The sequence below is a fragment of the Pinus tabuliformis genome, chromosome 8 (assembly GCF_031772625.1).
Source record: "Pinus tabuliformis cultivar Carrire ecotype Pingquan chromosome 8, CPIR1, whole genome shotgun sequence".
NCBI classification, from domain to species: domain Eukaryota; kingdom Viridiplantae; phylum Streptophyta; class Pinopsida; order Pinales; family Pinaceae; genus Pinus; species Pinus tabuliformis.
Genome location: NC_142294.1, coordinates 1,775,717,123 through 1,775,739,506, shown reverse-complemented (window position 1 = coordinate 1,775,739,506; position 22,384 = coordinate 1,775,717,123). Strand labels below are relative to the sequence as shown.

The 22,384-nt window shown below is 40.8% G+C and overlaps 1 pseudogene; it reads right to left on the bottom strand.

The window, feature by feature from the left end:
* Positions 1-17,045: 17,045 nt before the first annotated feature.
* Positions 17,046-17,851, bottom strand: LOC149243288 (CBL-interacting protein kinase 18-like; annotated as a pseudogene).
* Positions 17,852-22,384: the final 4,533 nt, after the last annotated feature.

Genomic DNA, 22,384 nt, shown 5'->3' with positions numbered 1-22,384 from the left:
GTTGCAGCCCAAATGTTTTCATCCTCCTGAATAATAATCCTAATATGAGCTTCTTCAAGTACCCCAATGAAACGGTTAGATTTTATAAGTGTTAGTCTGTCCGCTTTGAAAATCCATCTCTGTTGCCATATGTTGATACGCCCTTTGATTTTTGCAATAAGCCATGTCCAATCCGCTATGCAATAATCGTTTGACTTGAGCCTGAAGCCAATATATTTGAGTCTTCCATCCATTTCTTGGCTAATGAATTAAAAATGATGAAGTGCATGTCTTTTCTCATTTTGTTAAGAGGACACCAGGATAATGGTGGATTTGTTGAAGTTGGCTCCATACCTGTAGCTTTACAAAACAAGGATAGAATATTCTTGAAGTAAGTAGTATCACAGATAGAACCATCTAAAAAATAAGTACTTCATCTAGAAATAATAGATGCGAAAGATAGGAGACATATGTCATCTTGACACCACCTAATGACCCTTCCATACGAGCTTTTGATATAAATATACTTAAACCTTCCATGATCAAGAGGAATAATAGGGGTGATAAAGGAAACCCCTGTCTTAGTCCATGTTCAACATGGAAAAAATCAGATGCAGCCCCGTTAATGAGTATGTTATATGATGCAGATGTGAAACAACATATAATCCATTTAATGGATGAGCGAGGAAATCCAATATGGGTCAGAATAAGCTGAAGGTATGTCCAACTAGATCTGTCAAATGATTTTGATAGGTCAACCTTGAGTATGATACTCTTAGAATTATTGAGCTTAATAGAGTGGATCCCTTCTTGTGTAGTCCCAATGGCTTCATGAATCTGGTGGCGATTGAGAAATGCAAATTGTTCTTTGGAAATCATCTTGGATAAAATAGGCTTGATACAAATTGCAATAATTTTTTATATAATTTTGTATATGCAATTACATAAGGATATAGGACAATAATCATCAAATGATTGAGGGATATCATCTTTGAGTATGAGAGTAATAAAAGTCGAATTGAACCCCTTGTGCGTCTTCCCCAAAAGTTTTCATTCCTCAATTGCAATTAGGAGATCAACACGAATATGATCAAAGAAGGTAAGGAAGAATTCCATAAGCCAACCATAGAGTCCCGGGCTTTTATCTCTTTTAAACCACTTCAGAACCGCTTCGATCTCCTCCAAAGTAACCGGCTCGTTAGTGTCTCGATATCCTCTGCCTCTACAAATCTAGGTAATGTCCTTGTTATGTGGAGTACCTCTGTAATGTTAGCTTCTCTAGGCACCCTAAACATATGGGAGAAATGTCTAATACCCACGTCGACAAGCTGATTGAAAGTATCGGCTTCCCTTCCAGTATGGTCTCTTAAATTCCAAATTGTATTACTTAGTTTCCGCCCCCTGGCACATTATTTAAAGAATTTTGAACTTTCATCCCCATCCTTTAGCCATATAGCTCTCCTCTTCAATCTCCATGTCTCCTCTTGTTGTCTCAAGAGGAAAATCTTTTCTGTTTCCAACCTTATCAGATGTTCCTTAATTTCCATAGATGAATAACTAGCAATGCCAGAGCCCTCCATCTCCAATATGTCGGATTCAATTTTCTGAATAGTAGTGTCATCCCTTCTCTTTTTATATTTTATCCTAACTTATAGTCCTGAGTTTAATTCGAGCTAAATTGTTGGCAATCACCACAGTTGGTGTGGAGTTGTTGTCTTGTCCATAGTGAATCTAGGATTCCATAACTATTTTGTGAAAGTCTTCTTCTACAAGCCATGTCGAGTTAAATTTGAAAGAGGAATTTGGCTTCTAATTGGAATTCATAATTTCCAAATAAATTGGGGAGTAGTCAGAGATACCCCCCGATCCCACCCATTGGCTAATTTTTTCCAGCTTCTCCAGGAGAGGTGCTTTAATAATAAAACAATCCAATCTTCTAGCCAGTGCATCCTCACCTGTTCTCATATTCTGCCAAGTCAGCAGAATCTTGGTCGAGTCAATGTTCATGAGGTTATTGTAGTCCAACAGGTGTTCAAAGTATTCCATCAAGGGGTGAGTCTGTGCCCTATTACCCCATGATTCGGCATGACCCAAGGAGAAGTTCAAGTCTCCTCCTATGATGATATTTTCATTATTCATAAAAGATGTAGTCATGAACTTATCCCAAAATCCCTCCCTTTTATGATAGGGTCCATATATATTTATCAATCTGAGAGGTACATCAATTTCAATGGCTGTAATGTTAGCCCCCAAAAATCCTTCACCAACCCAAATATTGTTGATCTTGATAGTCTTGTTATTGAAACCCAAAGTGCATCCCCCGGATCTCCCTCTCACATCCAGAGTATGGAAAATCTAGCCTGGGAGAATGTTCGACAAAATAGTGTTGATAATGCCCCCTTCTCCCAATGTCTCTTGAAGCAGTAATACATCAATCCTAATCGAGCCTAATAGTCTTCTGAGCATTGGTTTCTTGTCCAGGCTGGCCAAACCCCTGCAATTGAAAGAGAGGAACCTCATGGGTTAACCCAATCAGGGTTTCCTTGTGCTCTAAGAACCTGGTCAATAGGAATCTGAATATCGGTCGCCACCTCGAAACCCACTCTTTGGATGGCTTTAGAAATATTGGATCGTTTTCCCCTGGGCAATTTCTGAGCTCTAGTGGGGGGGTCCTCTCCCAATCCGAAAGTGAGGGGTCTAGGGTGGGCCTGAGATCTAAGGTTGTACCTATGAGAGCTATTGCAAGAAGAATCCTCCCTATCAGGAAGAATTGAGAGAGAATCCAAGGTAATGGTAGGTACAATAACCAGATCAGTGGGGGGAGCCAATGCAATAGGACAATTAATGGGACTCAATTTACATGCATCTAAACCCAAACCTGAAGCTACTAAAGATAACATAGCAATGCCAGAATTCATAAAATTATGAGAAGAGGGAGGAGAGGAATTAAGAGTACCCGGTAGCATTTCAAGTCCATTTGAGCATGATAGAGTGACCCGAGCATCAAGAGTCCCGGTGCCCGCATGATGAAGATCCTCCGAAGCCACCCTCTGCCTCCTCTGGGGTTCCGCTGCTATGTTCTACTCAAAGGTCGAATCAACATCTGTTTGTGTCTGAGTACCAGTAGTAACAAATCTTCTCGGGGGCTCGATATGCATATTTGTAATCAGCGGACAATCCATTTACAAGTGCCCCACCTCATGACACCTTCTGCACCGGAATGGGATCCCTTCATAATCGAGGATCTGCCATCTTATTATCTCCCTGAGTTGAAGCCGATAACTCTCAACTAAACCCTCTCTAGCATCTAGGTGTACTAGAATCTTGGTAATGGCTAAACTTCCTGTTTCCATATATGATCTATCATGGTCGAGATAGATTCCTAGGTCGTCCCCCATGCACCTGAAGACCTCTTCCGACCAAAATTGTAGTGGCAATCCAGGGAGTCTAACCCATATTAGAAGTTCCCCTAATTTCTCTTTCTCTAGGTTGAATAGTGGTGACCACCTCTTGAGGAGAACCGAAGTCATCTCGATATGCCAATATTTGGATAGGACCCAATTGTCTTGGTCTCGTTGCGGAAATATAAGTGCAAACTAGCCTCTCGTCATGGTAAGAACATCTGACAGCTGGTCTAGCAAGTGACGTCAGATTTCCATTGTTCATCGCTTCAACCAAGCAGGGGTATAATTCCAACCTTGAACCCTACCGACAAGCACAGTGCTCTCAATGATGGTTGCTTGTGCCATACTGATTCCTTCTCCAAATACCAGCAAACACCCCTGCTCACACACCTTGGTACATTTTTATTTTTTCTTTCCCCCTGGCCTCTGAGAGTGGTCTACCAGGTTTTGATCATCCTCCACAGGTTGATACTCATCTGAGTCTAAAGCTCTAGTGTCCTCATTACCTTGTTCTTGACGAGGAATTGCAACAAAACATCCTAATGTTCGCGTCGCGAGAGGAGGTCTCGAGCCTTGGGTGTCAGCTCCTGTTAAGCCTTGTACGTTATGCCCTGAGTTGACAGAACCATATGTGTCGGCCCCATAATCGCTCATTCCCCCACCCGCCACAAATGACACACCCTGTACATTTGTCTCTTTTCCATGTTGCTTGAGTTCCCAATATTGTAGTTCTGATGTCGATGGAATATGCAGAATCAGATGATCTTGGTCCTCCTGTAGTTGTAGAAATTATGCATTCACAGTTGAGCTCGAGTGAGTAAACCCTAGGGCATTTAAGGAACCCTCCACATCAACCAGCTCTGAAATATAAGCGTCAACCTAGACTTCTGGTTCATGGGGTGGCTCTAGTGAAACCCTAGTTTGGTGTTGATGTGGCTCATCCACCCATATTTGGGAAGCCTCCATTGTATCTGAGGAATAATCAACAAGTTCCTCGTCCATGCAAAAAACGACATTATCACTCTCACCATTTCATTCTCCCTATGCTCTGCTATGGACAACACCCTCCAACAGACACTAGCCCAGTTGTTCCACCGACTACCTCCATCGTTCTATCCCCTTGTCTATTAACCCGGCAATTTCGCGTGACCAAGTGTGGTTCCAAAACGCCACAGTTAAAAAAAAATTTGAAGCTTCGTGCATGGTCTGCCAACAACATTGTCGTTTCCCCTCACCCTGCTTCCACTCCCAGGTTCACGGGAATCTCCATTTTCACACCATAACTATGCTAAGGTTTCGTTCAAAAACCACATATCGTTTCGCAAAAGTCCAACGTCATGAAATTTGTTATAATTTAATAATATTTCAATATATTATAATAATATTAGATTATAATTTTCGAACACATTGAAAAAATAAATATATTATTGAATTTCATTTAACAAAAGGGCTCTCACGTAAATTAAATTCTTATTCTCTTTCCCAATTTATTATTTTGGAACTTACAATTTTCCACACCAAACAACTCAAAGAAATTTATAAATAGTTTGGTAACTTGAAACATGGTTTTTAATTTATCTTTTTCCTTTTGTTGGTTTTTACAAAAGTGTAGTGTTCTTATTCACATCATTATATGAAGAGTTCCAACTCAGCGATATCAAGTGTTTGATGATTATTCAAATTCAATAATAATTATAGAGTTTAAACTCAACAATATCAATTGTTTGATAATTATTCAAACTCAACAATATCAATTGTTTGAATGATTATTCTTTATAAATAATAAAGTCATTTATTTTTTATTAATTAAATAAATAAAAATAGTTTGTTTCACAATTTTAAATTAATTTTAATTGAAGTAATCTCTAATAATAATAAATTAGATAATATGATTTCATTTTATCTTTCTTCAAAAATAAATAAAAATAATTTGTAAAATATTTGACGATTAATTTTAATTGAAGTAATCTTTGATAATAGTAAATTAGATCATATCTTTTGAAATCACATATTTCAAAAATCCTAATTCATTCACTTATCAAGATACATTAATTGACATCGTTCATTTATTAATCTTTGTTTTACTAGGGATTATAACACTCGCCTTGTGGTCAAAGTCCCTTGATTTTTGATTAGTTTGTCTAGTTTTTGTGGCTTTTTCATATTATTAACCAAGATTTTTGTAAATTGAAAATATTTTCCTAATTTTTTAGAATCTTATTTCTTTTTAGTTGGTTGAGCGAGCCTTGATGTGACATAATTCCCTTGGTTGAAGGTTATTTAATTTCGATATTTGTCACTACTTGATAATCATTTTTAAATGAAAAATAGAATAATTTTGTAAATGGTCATTATGTCAATCACTGCTCTGACATTCGCTCTAACATAGTGCTCTAAGCAGGTACTTTACAAACGTGAGGTGGGGGGCATTCCATCGATGAGTGCTTTGACACTAACATTGACACTGATGCCAACATAGGGACTCCTAGTGCATTTACCTCTCATTTCATTTTAAGATTCTTTCATTGTAAACTTTTATAGATTCAGTTGTGCGGAAGAACGTGTGTATGGAGACGTGAATATACACAGAATGAAGATGTGTGAAAGAGGGGGTATTTGTGGGCGAATGAGGGTGCAAAGAGAACTTTATTCCTCATACATGAAATTATTTTAAGTTTAAGTAGAAACTTAGTATCCAATATTAAATGAAGTGTATTTTTAATGTGTTTGGGAAAAACATGTTGTGTGAAAGAACAAGTGTGCAGAGCAAGAAACAAAATCTTTCATTGGTAATGTTTTTTATCTCTGCATACATTTCCCCTTTGCACACTTCTTTTGCATACCTCTTAAAACTACATATTAATCAATTAATTAGCAGTTTTGGCTTATTAAAGTTTGGGGCATGAAGAGTTCGGTTTAAGTGTATATCAAGTGTGAAATAAGGGTGGGTGATTAACTCAATCTGCTACTATGTCGAAGTGGGATAGTTTTATTTGATATGGAGATGCAAAGGTGATGTGGCAAAAATACTTTATCGATGATACAATGTGTGGTTTTCAAAACTATGTTCGATGATTCTGATTGTTTAAAAATTATATCAAAGTAGAAACAACGAATCTTGGTATTCATGATTCCTGAGTACTATATGCATTTGTGATCTCACATTTGTGGATTAAATACTTATGATACAATTTTAACTGAGATGTTTTTTTAATGCATGTAAGGAAGAAATGTTGTATGGAAGAATGAGTGTGTGGAGCAATGAACAGAAACTTTCTTTGGTAACTTTTCGTACATCCACATACATTCCCACATACCTCCCTCCTCCACAACACTACATATAAATCAGTTAATTACAATTTTAGGCTTATTAAAGTTTGGGGCATGAAAATTCTGGTTTACGTGTATATTGGGTCTGATATAAAGCATGGGAAATTAATTGTCCCTACTACTATGTCGACGTGGGCTTGTTTTATTTGAGCTTCCTGAATGTTAAGTCCATTTGCGATTTCACATTTGTCAATTAAATAACTATTATCTAATATTAGATGAAGTGTCTTTTTAATGCGTATGAGTAAGAAGTGTTGTATGGGAGAACAAGTGTCCATAACAAGGAACAAAAACTTTCATCTACAATGTTCGTACCTCTGGATACATTTCCCCTTTGCACACCTCCCTCCCACACAACATTATATATTAATCAATTAATTGGCATTTTTGTCATATTAAAGATTGGGGTATGAAAAGTTTGGTTTACATGTATATTGGGTGTGAAATAAAGGTGGGAAATTAACTACCTACATTACTATGTCGACGTGAACTTGTTTTATTTAATACTGAGATGCAAAAGAGCTTTGGAAAAACTGCTTTATAGATGATTTGATGTGCAGTTTGCAAGACTATTTTTGGCACCTCTGATCATTCCATCGTAATCAATGGTTGATATCGAGTGTGGAGTCCCTCTTCTAACCTAAATCAACTTCATGCACCATGAATTAGTGGATAATAATATGTAATGTTTTTCAAAATTTATTTGGCAAATCCATGTGTAGTCACGACATTGTTCAAGTTCTTAATAACAAGTACTCGGATAACTTGTTTCGCTACTAGCTAATGTTTTAGTTTGACTAGATTTGTGTTCAATATTTAGATGTTTATTTTTATGTTTCTTTCACACCAATCCTATTCATTTAAAAACAATATCAAATTAGAACCAATGAATATTGGTAAAATAAGGGTGGGTGATTAACTGTCTACACTATTGTTGAAAATGCAGCAAAAAAATCTCAGTTTGACTTTTCCTTGGACAAACTAGAGAAAATTTGAATTTTTATTTCAACAGAAATATTGGAGGTAGTTAATTGAGGTGACATGGAACTTGCTACTCATTTAACTTAGTTAACTCGATTTGGGGAAGCTTGAGTTCAGTTTAGTATGATTGATTGCTAATTTGTAGCAATCTATTTCAGTTAAATTGAGTTATGGTCAATTAAACTAGTTCTAACTGTTAGAAGAACTAGTGGAGGTCAAGTTGTGGAAGTGGAACTTCAACCACACTCAATGATCAACCAGTTAACTAATCAATCAACCTAAAATAACTAATGCATGCAGAGAATTCAAGTTACCCAGTTGAGATGGAGATTCCAAGGCAATGTATTATCAGTTGTAGACTATTCCAATGTGTATAGGTGGTGCATGTAGTCAAAGGAAGGACCTAAAGTAATTGCACAATCCAATTGAGGGAATTTCCTAAATAATAGGGCTAATTTCCTCAAGGACAAGCACAAGAAAATAGGAGCTTGGAGGGCTTGAAAATTGGCTAAGTGTTCTCTAGGGTTAGTCAGTCAGGCAAAGGGATATACTATACACTTGCAGGTTGTGCTCAGGCTTGAGAAAACATATGTGTTCATCTTTATTCTCTGATTATTGCAATATAGATAGGAAGGGGTTTTGAGTAGTTGTTTTCCCCTAGATAAATCTTCGTGCATGTATGATGTTTCCTTTTGCATGTATATGATTTGTATTCTAGATTGTGAATTAACTTCCGTATAGTAGTAGAGTAGGTTCAAATCTTGTGATTTAGTAAATTTCATCAGTAGTTTCAAATCTACACATTAATTTCTACATGGTATCATAGCAGGAGTTGTAGTAGAGCAGAAATTTCGAAGTTGTGATTGCAAGAGAATCAGATTTGTAGGATCAATTCTTCAGAGCTAGAAGGATGGATTTATATGGACTAATACTCGAGTATTCCCTTAAGGGAAGCTTGAATTATGTTACTTGGAAGGACCGCATGGAGGCAGTGTTAGAAGATAATGGATTGAAAGAATTCACAGATGATGCTCAAGATCTAGCAAAATGGAATAAGTGTGTAGCCAAGGTGAGGAGAATCATATTGGAGGGAATACAAGATTATATTGTCTCAAATTTCCATGAGAAAGAGACTATGTATGCAATGTGGAAAGCATTGGCAAATTTGTTTGAAAATAGTAGTGACCATAGGAAGCTGGCACTCAAGGATAAACTTTGAAATATCAAGATGTAGAAGAACAAGGCTATTCTACAGTACTTGAGTAGGTTCCCATAATGTCATGATGAAATTGGTTAAGTTGGTGTTATAGTCGCAAAAGATGATTTGGTGAACCTAGTCCTTCTAGGCCTTCCCAAGAGTTGGCACAACTACCAAGATTCGATGAATGGGAGGGAGAAACTACAAAATTGGGAATGCCTATGGCCTGATTTAGAGATGAAGAAAACTAGAGATGAGACTTCATCCAAGGGCGAAGATGAAGAAAACTATGCCTTGGATGGAAAGGAAAAGAAGATAAAAGAGAATAAATCCCAATCCAAAGAAAAATCTAGTCAAGGGGGCAAGAAGAGAAACTTGTCCAGAATCAAGTGTTTTCACTATCTTGAATTCAGGCACTATGCCACGAAGTTTCCACACAAGAAGACCTCGGGAGGAACAACATGTGAAGCTGTAGCTTAACAATTCGAGCTTGACTTTAATCTCATAGCATGCATGGCCAACATAGTGATGGGGAGCGTGTGGTACTTGGACAACGATGCCTCGTTCCATATGATGGGGAATAGAGAATTTTTCATTGATTTGGAGGAGAAAGATCTCCAGATGCACATCGAGATGGGAGATGATGGAAGGTACAACAAAACCGAGATTGGTATAGTCACCTTTCAGAGGGAAACGGGCTCAACTCTCAGACTCAAGGATGTGATGTTTGTTTTAGGTCTAAAGAAAAATATCATCTCTGTTGCAGTTTTGGAAGACCGTGGTTATGATGTGTTCTTTAGTAAAGGAAAAACATTCCTGAGGCACATAACCACGAGACAGGTGAAGCAGAACGAGGCTCGTGTGAAGAACTTGTACAAGCTAGATGTGGAGGATTGTGTTGCATTGAGCACAAAGGCAAAGAAGGTGCAGAGCCACGATATCGGTGAAATTTGGCATAGAAAACTTGGCCATTTGCATCATGGCGCTTTGAAAATCATGCAATAGATAACAAAAAACCTCCCTAGAGGAGCACTAGAGTAGCAAGATACATGAAAAGGGTGTACCATGGGGAAGTACACAAAAGACACTTTCCATGATCAGGATAGCAGAGCACATGTAGTCCTTGAAAGGATCCACTTTTATTTCTGTGGACCTTTCTCGATAGCCTCCACTGCTAGGCACAAATATTTTTTCATTTTTAGTGATGACTTATCACGAAAGTGCTGGATCTTCTCCATGCAGAAGAATGATGATACTTTCTCCAAGTTCATAGAATTCAAGGCACTCATTGAGAAAGAAATAGGCAAGAAGTTGAAGGCTCTTAGGAGTGATAATGGAGGTTAGTACGTGTCGAATGAATTTATAAAATTTATGTGCAAAAGATGACATTCAATAAGAGTTGACAACACCCCAGCATTGTGGGAGCAACATAGGCGATGTTGCATAATTAAGGTCTACCTCTACATTTATGAGGTGAAATATACAAAACAACAATCTATTTTAAATTATCAACATAAAAGAAAAAAAAAAAATATTATTTTCAAATTTCATACCAAAAATATAATTTATTTAAAATTATCAGCATAGAAATTTCATACTGGAAATAAAATTTGAAATAAAATTATCAAACATAGAAAAGTTAAAATAAATATAACCCTCCAATGTAAAATATAAACCTACCCTTCCAAGTTGATCATATAAACTTGCCATTCAAAGTTGATCCCTCTTCCAATCTCCCATTGAGGAGTATGCTAATTTATATTTTGATTATGAAATTAAGAAAAGAAAACATGAAAGCTTTTTATATTTCCATTATGTCATTATGTTTTCGTGCCCTTCATCATTTCCAAATACACGAAGAATCCGCAACCTATCATCCTAAATGTTTTTTCAATTACTTATATCGCCTTTTATTACATAAGTGCAACCGGAGACCGATATATATACCTCCGTTGGAAAAACCAAACCACTTAAAAGTGAAATTCTTGTAAGTCGAGACATCATGTCCAGTATCTAAACCGGCTCTCAACTATTTCTTCAACTCATTGTCATCGTACCATGTCCACACGATGTCTTTGAGACCCGGCCTAAGATTTTGGCTACAGAATTTACTGTATTCCAACATATCCCCTTCTATCTTGCGAAGTTCCAGTAGCAAGATCGAGGGCGTGACTTCGAAAATCTCGACATCCAAACACAAAGGCCCCTTCCACCCTTGCTCGGAACCCTGTAACTTCAACTTACAGTCCTCTGACTTCTTGAAGTTGAACCGGAATAGCCTGGCGATCTCTTCCAACTTCGACATTATGCATGATGCCGGCTGAATCGATGAGAACCTCGACTCCTCCTCCTCCTTAACAACCCCATCCTTGAACAAGCCTGAGAGATTGAATGCTGGCGAGAGGGAGATGATGTCGAAGGCATTGAGATAAGTCGGCTTTCAAGTGAAGTAGACCGAGCTGACATTGACATTTTTGTCCTCTTGCGAATGCTTCAAGCCCGCCAAAACCAAGGGACCTCCATCAGCTGCACTACGGTGATCCTTGTCTGCAAATTCAGGTTTAACAACCGAAGGATGACCGTTCAGACTTCGGAGGAAAACCAGGGTGGGCACTTGAATTGTCATGCCCCCAACCTGGCGGTAGTCTTTCAACCGCTCTTAGTGAGGTGCAGCACCACCGAACACTTTCTTTTCACCAATACTTATGTTCGTGGACTACGCCTAACCACTTACTCCTACTTAGTTTGTGTTTCGCAACCAAGTATTATTTTGTTATCCTTTATACCAATGAACACCCATACACATTCATTATCATCAACAATTATAAATGAAGACAATTGCACAGTATAAAGGGATGGGCAACTCCCGGAACAATGAGCCGACCCGAATAATATATTATACAATATTTTACAACAGTTACAAAGCTTTACAAGTATACTTGGAAACCCCAAGTTTCATACTTAGCCAAATTTACAATCTTTGGCAAACTCGGTTGCCCAGCTCATCGGCACCTCCGCACAGTCACCGCACGACTCACCAACCCTTCGTTCGCCTCGTCGCACAATCGTGTTGTTTTCCCAACTTGGGCGCGCCTCCAAGTCGCCAAACACGGGCGCCTTTCCCCGAGACACACCTCCATTCACAATCTCAACACATCACCAAATCACCGTGCACACTTGCACGATGGGCGAGTGCTCACCCAAGTCACCCAAGAACCCGTGCCAAGTCGTCGCACAAATCGGGTGCCACACACCCATGCACACCTCACTCCAACTGGCGGGCGACCCTGCCCGCACCCTTCACCCAAAACCAAGACAAGCGGCTAACTCCGTGCAGCCTTGGCCAAGAACGGGCGCATCTCCAAACTGTGCCTCTATCTCTTATGCGTCCACCTTCTAGTTCTGCACCTCTCCTTCACTTGAGCGAAGATGTTTCTGTGTTGAGAGCTTGTCCAAATGAGCTCCACGCAATACTAATATATACCAACCGTAGGGCGAGGTCGTGGCTTGCCCAGCCGACCTCCCCACGCCCACACTTCATAACAAAAGCCATTAACCTCATGTCGGCCTTTGTCTCTAGGTGTGGTCAGCCTTATCATCTTTCAAGTCATGTCTCCATGCATATATACTCCAGCTCGCCCTCCCTTATGCGCATTATAACTCTATCGCATATCCAAGTCGGGCTCGCACCTATGCCGGAACGTTGTTCGTTCATCTCTAATCGCGCACCCTCTCCATCCGGTCGCAGTTGCACAACGGTGGAATTGTAGGTCATTACATCCTCCTCCACCTGAAATCATTGTCGTCCTCGACAACATACCATCCTGGTAGCCATCCATCAAGATCAACATCAATATCTGTCTCGTCCTTGGTCCATGATGTCAACTTCTCCACACACTACAAACATCTCTGCAACATATGTAGAACTCCATCTCCACCATGTGTCGTCGTCATCCTGTGAACTATCCTCCTTGTCTGCCTATTGCCAGCATCTCTCCGTGCACTTCCAGACCCCATGTTTGAACTAGTTGGGTAGCTAATCCAACTGTCACGCTCAAGCCATGAGAGTGAACATCCTTATGCCTTCACTGGTCTATCTCGGATTCTGCCACATCCCGGACTCCCCAAGAATCTCACCCATGCTCAGGTCCATGGAAACTCCATCTCATGTGCAACATGTCATGATGCTTGATGCTAAGTCGTCCCTGCACCGTCTGCCATACCTGCTCAATCTATTTTAAGGACACACTGCCATGAGCAGCTAACAATGAGCCCCATCTTCTTGTCATCTAAGAAGATGTGGATGGGGTAGAGCCTGAAGGCTCACCCTCAGTAATCATCTCAATCCATCTGTCAGGATCTTCTATCTCCATCCTCTTAGATAAGTGACCCGATCCTCCCCCCAGACATTCGGCCTCACATATCCCTCATCATCATCATCATCATCCTCGACCAATTCTAGCCTTCTTGACAAATCCAAGATACTATCTGAAAGTGTCATGATGACTAACGACTGCTCGGTAAGCTTTGTCTCAACCATAGACAATCGCTTACTCATGTCTTCCATCCGCTTCTCATCCTCCATTTGCATCACTGCCAACTTACAATCAGGCCTTGTCACTCCAATGGTTGGTACACCAATGGGTACATCTTCCCTTCCATCGTAAATGTATAGCTTCCTCAAATGTGGAACAATCATAGCATCAAATTGTTTCATGAATTCCATTCCCAGCACAGCTTCATAGTCATCAATCTGCACTATAGTGAAGTCGACCTTCCCTGTCCACTCACCTAGTGTTGTGTCCACTTTTTTAGCTATACCAAGAACATTATCAGGAGGAGAATTGACTGTCTTCATCTGTGCCTTCACCAGTACAAATTTCAGCCCAATTCTTCTCGCAGTATCTTCACCCATGAAGTTGTGAGAGGCCCCACTATCCACCATAGTGAGTATATCAGCACCTCCAACCTTCATCTGAACATACTCCAAACTATTCCTCTCAGGATCCCTCCGAGAGACCACCTATGTAGCAGCAACAACACCAAGTATCTGCATCATCCCCACAGAAGCTTCTTCATTCTTCGTATTAGATTGTGCAATCGTAGCCACTTTCGGTTTAGAAGGACAATTCTTCACCGTATGTGGTCCAGCACATATCCAACACTTCAAGGCTTTCTTCGTCTTCGAATTATCATCTGATTTCGAAGCATCCTCTTTCTTCTTGTCTTTCGGCTTATCGGACTTCTTCTTCCTATCATCAGAAGTCTCATCATAATGCTCCACCAACCTGTCCACAACAGCAAAAGCTTCCTCAAGTGTTCTAATCCTCTACCTCTTCACTTCATTGCGTGCCCAAGGCTTCAGGCCAATAATGAAATTGAACACCTTGTCCCTTCCCGCCATGTTAGGAAGTTCCAGAACCGCACTTGCAAACTCCCGTTGATATGTCTGAAGGTTCCCGATGTGCTTTATGAACTTAATCTTCATCCTTGATTCACACGTTTCATCCTGAGGACTGAAATGGGTCTGCAAAGCTTTCTTCATCTCATCCCACGAAATAATGTCACCAGCACTACCATTGGCAATCTGATCCATCCTCCTTCGCCACCACATCTTAGCATCCCTTGTCAAGAACTGAGCAGCTACCTTAACCCTCATCTCATCATCAGATAGACCCAATTGTTCTAAGTACTGCTCCATGTCCCATAGAAAGTTTCCAAGAGTCTTTGCACTGCTTGTACCATCATAATATTCTGGTTCCTTGACTTTCACATGAGGCACTCCTCCACTTGAGTTATGCCTCACGACCTTCTTCAACACCGCAATCTCATCTCTGGCTTCGTCAAGAGATTTTCGCAAGTCCACGATCTCTGCAAGACCTTGGTCTCTTGCCTCTTCAACCTCCGTGAACCTTACTTCAAGTTGTGTACACATAAGATCAGTGTACTCGTGTTGAGTCTGGAGTTCATCGAGCTCTTCCTTCATCTTCGAATTGGCCTCTTTCTCCTTATTGAACAAGTCCATCCTCTTAGTCCAGAAAGCTTCCAAGTCCTCCATCTTCTCCAACACTTTTTCCGTAAGTGCCATAGTAGCATCCTTCGTACCGTGACTAGACCCAGCCTGAGATTCAGCTGCCATTGCTAACAGCTTCCTTCTTCTTTGCAATCTAGTTTCGACCATCCAACAGCTTCACCAAGATGCCTGCAACCTGAACCAGCTCTTGTTCCACTTGTATGTGAAACAGCTTCCTTCACCTGCAAGTACCTGCTTCACTATCTTCAATTTCCAAGTGTCTACACACCTGCTTCACCTAGCTTCTTGCAAGACTTCTCCAAGTCTTCAGACTAGCTCTGATACCACCTATCATGCCCCCAACCTGGCGGTAGTCTTTCAACCGCTCTTAGCGAGGTACGGCACCACCGAACACTTTCTTTTCACCAATACTTATGTTCGTGGACTACGCCTAACCACTTACTCCTACTTAGTTTGTGTTTTGCAACCAAGTATTATTATGTTATCCTTTATACCAATGAACACCCATACACATTCATTATCATCAACAATTATAAATGAAGAACACAATTGCACAGTATAAAGGGAGGGGCAACTCCCGGAACAATGAGTCTGCCTAAATAATATATTATACAATCTTTTACAATAGTTACAAAGCTTTACAAGTATACTTGGAAACCCCAAGTTTCATACTTAGCCAAATTTACAATCTTCGGCAAACTCGGTTGCCTAGCTCATTGGCATCTCTGCACGGTCGCCGCATGACTCACCAACCCTTCATTCGCCTCGTCGCATGATCATGTTGTATGCCCAACTTGGACGCACCTCCAAGTCACCACACACGAGCGCCTTTCCCCGAGACACACCTCCATTCACAATCTCAACACATCACCAAATCACCGTGCACACTTGCACGACGGGCGGGCGCTCACCCAAGTCACCCAAGAACCCGTGCCAAGTCATCGCACAAACCGAGTGCCACAAACCCGTGCACACCTCACTCCAACTGGCGGGCGACCCTGCTCGCACCCTTCACCCAAAACCAAGACAAGTGGCTAACTCCGTGCGGCCTTGGCCAAGAACGGGCGCATCTCCAAACTGTGCCTCTATCTCTTGTGCGTCCACCTTCTAGTTCTGCGCCTCTCCTTCACTTGAGCGAAGATGTTTCTGCGTTGAGAGCTTGTCCAAATGAGCTCCACGCAATACTAATATATACCAACCATAGGGCGAGGTCGTGGCTTGCCCAGCCGACCTCCCCACGCCCACACTTCATTGCAAAAGCCATTAACCTCATGTCGGCCTTTGTCTCCAAGTGTGGTCGGACTTAACATCTTTCAAGCCGTGTCTCCACGCATATATACTCTAGCTCGCCCTCCCTTATGCTCATTATAAGTCTATCGCATATCCAAGTCGAGCCTACACCTATGCCGGAATGTTGTTCGTTCATCTCCAATCGCGTGCCCTCTCCATCCGGTCGTGGTCACACATCGATGGAATTGCAGGTCGTTACACAAAGGCCCCTTACATCGTAGGTTTTTTAATTACTTATATCGCCTTTTATTACATAAGTGCAACTGGAGACCAATATATATACCTCTGCTAGAAAAACCAAACCATTTAAAAGTGAAATTCTTGTAAGTCGAGTCATCATGTCCAGTATCTAAACTGGCTCTCAACTATTTCTTCAGCTCACTGTCACTGTACCATGTCCACACGATGTCTTTGAGACCCGGCCTAAGATTTTGGCTATATAATTCACTGTATTCCAACATATCCCCTTCTATCTTGCGAAGTTCCAGCAGCAAGATCGAGGGCGTGACTTCGAAAATCTCGACATCCAAACACAAAGGCCCCTTCCGCCCCTGCTCGGAGCCTTGTAACTTCAACTTACAGTCCTCTGACTTCTTGAAGTTGAACCGGAATAGCTTGGCGATCTCTTCCAACTTCGACATTATGCACGATGCCGACTGAATCGACGAGAACCTTGACTCCTCCTCCTCCTTAACAACCCCATCCTTGAACAACCCTAAGAGATTGAATGCTGGCGAGAGGGAGATGATGTCGAAGGCATTGAGATAAGTCGGCTTTGGGGTGAAGTAGACCGAGCTGAAATTGACATTTTTTTCATATTGCGAACACTTCAAGCCTGCCAAAACCAAGGGACCTCCATCAGCTGCACTACAGTGATCCTCGTCTGCGAATTCAAGTCTAACAACCAAAGGATAACCGTTCGAACTTCGGAGGAAAACCAGGGCGGGCACTTGAAGTCTCCCTTGAAAATTTTGTTATACATCGCCATCACATTCGTGTCTTGGAACGGCAGGTAGCCCGCCATGAGAACGAACAGTATGACCCCGCATGACCAAATGTTGGCCCTGGCACTGTCGTATCCCTTTTTGATAATGACCTCCGGCGCGATGTAGGCCGGCATGCCGCATGCCATACACAGAAGGCCGTCCTGCATGAACTGTTCAGGCAGCACACTGAGCTCGAACTCATAGATCTTCACGTCCCTATGGACATCTAATAAAATGTTCTCTGACTTCAAGTCCCAGTGGTACACACCCCGGATGTGGCAGAAATCCACCGCTCCTATCACCTGTTGAAAATACTTCCGCACTTCCTCTTCCTTCAGTCTCCCCTTGTAAACAACCCTATCGAACAACTTGTCGCCCTTAATGTACTCCATCATGATATAAATATTTGATTTGGTCACCATGACTTTGTAGAGCCGAATGATGTTTGGGTGCCGGACCAATCTCATAACCCAGATTTCACGTTTAATATGCTCCATCATTTCAACATTGAGGATCTTTTCTTTATCCATGTTTTAATGGCGACGGTCTTGCCTGTCTTGAAATTTCTGGCGTGGTAGACCTTGGCAAATGTCCCTTGCCTGAGCAGGTGCCCTAATTCATACCTCTCCATCAGAATATTGAGTTTCATCTTATCTACCAAACTGAGAAATGGTCATAAAACTATCTCCTCCACTGATTTTAATGGACTGGGTCTGTGCGGTATGGGAACCCTCTCCATTACAAGCTTTGGTATAAACTTCAGGGCGTCTGAGCATTAATCCAAAGAGAAAGTGCAGATTTATGGTAAACGTTGGTAGTCAAAACTATGGGAGGCCCAACGTTTTTTATATCACTGGGCTAAACACAAAAAATAATATATTGATGTAACCATATAACTAATTTAATTAAAGAATATATTATTATTGATGCCATTTATATCCATATGATAGATTTGATTATTACTTCACATGGCTAAATTCACTATGCAAAATTTTTTAATTTAACTTTCCCTCCCATGACTCTAACAACTTTCTTTTTTCTTTCTTCTGACTTCATTTGTCTTTTCCTTGTACTTTTAGTTTATTTCATTTTTCTTTTCTTTATGAGTCTCCTTATTGGGTTTCAACAAGATGTACCAATCGGAGTAAATTTGTACATTTCCTTGGAGGTGAAGTAACTAAAATTCTACGGTACCATTCCATTGCCCCAATCGAAACTTTGCTTAACTGCTTGCAACCTAAAGTCCAATATTGATGACATCCTCTTTTTTTTTTTGGGTCAAATAAGAGTGGATCTTTCTATTAACCGAAATAGTTACATTACATATTTTACAAGGTAAACCAAACTTCCTTGTGTTTACCAAAAAATGGCCCACATGACCTAACTGAAGCAGAATTGGCTTGAACCTTTAACACTTGGAACCAACCCCACAATCGGTATATATGGCTAACCCAGGTAAAATAATATAAAAAAACACCCGACCCCACTACCTAAAAGTTCAGAATTCAAAATAATTACATTCGCGACCATAAAAAGGCAGGTCTGCATTCCCGGTGCATCCGACCCTCCACCATTGATCATCCCTTCGTGGATCCAACGGTCTACATATATTTCAGGTGGACATGTAGCTCGAGGAATACCCACCCGAAAAGCGGTATCCTCTTCCTTCTCGCTGCTACGTGTCGCTTGCCGAGTGGAATCGGAAGCCATCCTCTGAATACCAGTTCCCACTTATGCCCCTTCCGAAATACCACTTGTGGTATAAGAAACCACTTCCTAGCAAAAGGAATTTCACGCTTTACCGCCGAGCGATGATCGTCGATGCACCCTTCAGATGCTTCCCGCTCCTTGGATGGATTTACGATGGATTTATGCTTAAACCCAATTTTCTCTGCTTTTCATTGAATCACTGTGTATCCATTGATCCATTGAATCACTGTGACGAACCTGCCACACTTCCAGAATTTGTCCTTACGTCCCTACTTCCTTCGTTTCCCTCCTTTGATCTCAACCTTTCCCATTGTTCCATATCTTTGGCAGTCTGACCTGGACAATCCTCTAACAGTTTGCCTGGGGGTATCAACTCCCAGATGTACCGGGTGTCCCTTTCATTTTTAATCACACCTTCATTCGCCAAATGAACTGCTACCATGTTAGATTTTCTTTTCACATGGACAAAGCTTATAGTTTTTAGGATTTGCAGGTGGGAGTAGATACGGTGAAATATTTGCGAGAGCCTCCAGTGTTTCGACACTTTATCCGGTGATGTACCATTACATATTTTCTTGGCTGCTCTGATAATCAGTTCTGAATCTACTTCAATGATGACATTATGAGAATCTGAATCCACCAATATTTCCAAGCATTGCTCTAGGGCCATGAGTTCCGCCATGTTATTAGTTGTCTTTCCCAAGTGGCCATGAAATATTTTCTTATTTTGACCCTGTTCATCTCTTATAACACCCCCAAGACTAGCTAACCCTGGGTTTCCCTTAGATGCTCCATCTATATTGACCTTTAAGAAACCATATGGAGGAGGCTTCCAAATGTTTATATCTGAAGTTATTTGGCTCACTCCCTTGATAATGCCCTGTGGGCTTATGGATTGAAGACCCAAATGTAGAAGAATACTTGCATCTTAGGGCAGAGGAGGGTCCTTAGGAAGTGTCCTCAACAGGCTACTAACTGTGTCTTTGAGCTTCCTTAAAATTTGGTCAATTATGTGTTGTGGCTTTCTTGCTTTGTTCTTGAAAATTCGACTATTATGCTCTTCCCAAACATTTTAGATGACAAAGCCTGGAACCAGGGTCAAAGCTCTATTAATAATTTCATTCCCTAAGAAGTTTTTCCTCCGATTCTTCAAAGTATTGGAGATGCTGAGTCTGTCCCTTTCAGTTATCTTAAAGATTGAGGCCACCCATTCCCACACGATGGAAGTGAATGGGCAGAGGTTAAGAAGGTGATCCATCGTCTCCTATTGTGAGTCACAAAGGTAGCATTTGGAAGGTCCAATGAATCCTTTTTTCAGGAGATTCTCCCATGTTAAGATTTTCCTATGATGAACTAGCCAAATAAACAGTTTTATTTTCATCCAGTGGAGGCTCTGCCAAAGATTCTTCCAAACTTGATCAAGATTAGGATATTTAAATCCTGTTACTACTTGTTTAGCTTCTTTGAGATTAAATTTTCCTTCGTTGTTCTTTTCCCATCTTAGTTGGTCAAGCAAGGAGGATACCAGAATTCTCCTATAATCTAGATCCTGGGTAAGAGAGTCTACCTAGGCCCTCATAAGACTCTTTTCATTATGGCCTAGATACTTCCAAGTTCTCCATTTTCCATTGTTCCTTTCCTGGTCCCAGAAGTCTTTTACCATAAGTAGACCTTTGTTATCTGTGTCATTCTTGAGAGCTGCTAATTCATCCTTGTACAAGTTGGGTTCCTGCTACCAGTTATCCTCCCAAAATCGTGCTAGGTTCCCAGCTCGAATATCCCAAAAACTATGTTGTTGAACAATACTTTTATTGTCCTAGGCAAGCTTCCAAATGTGGGAGCCCTTTATGTGCCCGGAAATTATGATGTGATCTTTCTCCTGCCAATTCTTTGCATATTTTTCCTTCCATAGCTTAGCCTAGGGAGTAGCCGTTTCCTTGATCCATTTCCACCAAAGTTTGGCTCCCGAGACCTTGTTGATGGTTTCCGGATCATGAAGCCCCAAGCCACCGTGGCTCTTGGATTTACAGATCTTGTCCCATGCTACTAAAGCCAATTTTTTTTTTACCTCTCCTTTGCCCCATAGAAAGTCCCTTTGTATGCTCCTAATCTTTTGCTTGACTCCTTTAGGAGCAGGAAGAGTTGAGAACATAAATATGGGAATGACCTGCAGTACAACTTGTGTGAGCACAAGGCGCCTCGCCAAATTTAAAGACCTGCATGTCCATTTTCGGATCTTTTCCTGCAATTTATTTACAATTGGCTCCCACACTTCCTTACTAAGAGGTTTATCTGTGAGAGGTATGCCCAGATACTTCGAAGGTAGTTGGTCCCTTTGAAACCCAAGAATTCTGGTGATATTATGTTGAATAGCAATGTTAGTGTTAAAGAAAAAAACTTTTGATTTGTTGAGGCTTACCTCTGTGCCAGCAGCCATAGCAAAATCGTTGAAAATCTGTTTAATCGTTTTGGCTTCCCTGACAGTGGGTAAGCCCTGCAACATTGTGTCATCCACAAATTTTTGATGTGTATTTGCTACTCCATCCAAGGTGAGTTTGATGCCCTAGAGTCTTCCTTCAGCATTAGCTATTTTAATGCTCTACCAAGCCCTTTCATCATGAGAACAAAGAGGAAGGGTGAGAGTGGATCCCTTTGCTTTAGACCTCTAGAGGGTGTGAAGAGTCTTGAAGGAGCACCATTAAGTAGTATGGAGAAACTAGTCGTGGTGACTAGTGCCATAACCCATTTTATCCAATTGTGGTTGAAGCCATAGGATTTTAGAACTACCCTTAAATAAGACTAGCTTAGCTTGTCATAAGCTTTCTCTAGATCTAATTGAATGATCATACCAGCTTGTTTGCTACTTTTGAGAGAGTGTACCACCTCATGAGCTTGGATAATATTATTGAGGATTTGTCTTCCTTCCACATATCCTGTTTTCTCTTCTGAGATGAGAGCCGGTAAAAGTGGCTTGATTCTATTGGCTATAACCTTGGAAATAATTTTATACACCACATTACATAAGGCTATGGGTCTGAAGCCATTTGGAGTCATGGCATTTTCCTTTTTTGGGATCAAAGCTATGAAGGAAACATTAAATGCCCTCAGTACCTTCTTGGATCTTCTTGAGTCTTCCACCACCTCAAGGATATCCTGTTTGACTGTTTTCCAACATGCTTTGAAGAAGTCTACATTAAACCCATCTGGGCCTAGAGCTTTTCCATTTTGCATTTCATTGATCACCTCACTGACCTCGTCTTCTGACACTAGCCTGTTAAGATTTTGGTTGTCTTCTTTGGTGACCAGCTGAGGGATGTACTATGTGAAATGGTTGATGAACCTGGATCTATCCTCCAGGGGCTCCTCTGCAATACTGAGGAAGTGTTGTACAAGGAGAGATTCCATGTCTTTGTGAGAGAAAATTTCTCTCCCTTGAGAGTCTTTGAGCTTTGTAATTCTGTTGTGTGCCCTG